General features: G+C 38.0%; 1 non-coding gene across 1 annotated transcript; it reads right to left on the reverse strand.

The window, feature by feature from the left end:
* Positions 1–805: 805 nt before the first annotated feature.
* LOC148564648 (small nucleolar RNA R71) lies at positions 806–909 on the reverse strand. Its single transcript, XR_015884674.1, has one exon. It is a non-coding gene; the product is annotated as a small nucleolar RNA R71 (small nucleolar RNA).
* Between the last annotated feature and the right edge of the window lie 224 nt (positions 910–1,133).

Here is a 1,133-nt window from a genome sequence, read left to right on the forward strand (position 1 = left end):
TTATGGCGCCGTTGCCGGGGATTGATTTTGTATTGACAATGATTAAATTGGAGGATAACTAGATTGAACATTTTGTTTTTCTTTTGTTAATTAGTCTTAATTTCAGCTGTTTACTATTATCTTCTACAATTAGAGTTGTTTTTCATTGTTTCTTTACTTTTTAGCACACTAATCAACTAACTGTTTGATCAGTTGCACTAACTAAGCTAACTATAATTTTTAGTGAATTCTTCACTTGCTGTTTTCCTGTGTTTGCTGAGTGTATGACAGGTAGAAGAGGAGAAACTTCAACTTCTTTTGACAGTGAACCTGAGAGGACATTTCTTAGACTAAGGAGGGAAGCAAGAGGTAAAGAAATTGTTGGTGAAGAGGAATTAGAAGAGGATCTGGATGTTGCTATGGAGGAAGAAGTTCACAACCATGTTGGAGAAAGTGCTGGCAATCATGCTGGGAAGGAGAGAAGAGTCCTAGGCTCTTACATCAACCCAAACCCAAGAAATTGTGGAAGCAGTATTCTAAAACCAACCATTCATGCCAACAATTTTGAGTTAAAACCTCAACTCATTACCCTCTTTCAAAACAATTGCTAATTTGGAAGAAGTGCACAAGAAGATCTAAATCAACATCTAACTAGATTCCTGAGAATATGTTATACTGTGACACTTATAGGCTGCTTCTATTCCCTTTTTCTCTGAGAGATAAAGCATCAAAGTGGCTAGAGTCCTTTCCTAAGGAGATTTTGACAACTTGGGAAGATGTGGTGAATAAATTCTTGACAAGATTCTATCCTCCCCAAAGAGTTAACAGATTGAGAGTTAAGGTACAAACATTCAGGCAACAAGATGGTGAAACTCTCTATGAAGCATGGGAGAGATACAAGGAGCTGACAAGGAAGTGTCCTCCTGACATGCGCAATGAATGGGTACAGCTACACATCTTCTATGAAGGATTATCACAAGAATCAAAGAAGGCCTTAGATCACTTTTCAGGAGGCTCTCATAATAAGAAAAAGACCATAGAGGAAGCCATTGATGTCATTGAAACAGTGGCTAATAATGAATATTTCTATGCCTCTGATAGAAGCACCAATAGAGGGGTGATGGAGCTGAATCACATGGATGCAATACTGGCTC

This window comes from Arachis ipaensis, chromosome B5 (assembly GCF_059453495.1).
Source record: "Arachis ipaensis isolate K30076 ecotype BB chromosome B5, ASM5945349v1, whole genome shotgun sequence".
In the NCBI taxonomy this organism is placed as follows: domain Eukaryota; kingdom Viridiplantae; phylum Streptophyta; class Magnoliopsida; order Fabales; family Fabaceae; genus Arachis; species Arachis ipaensis.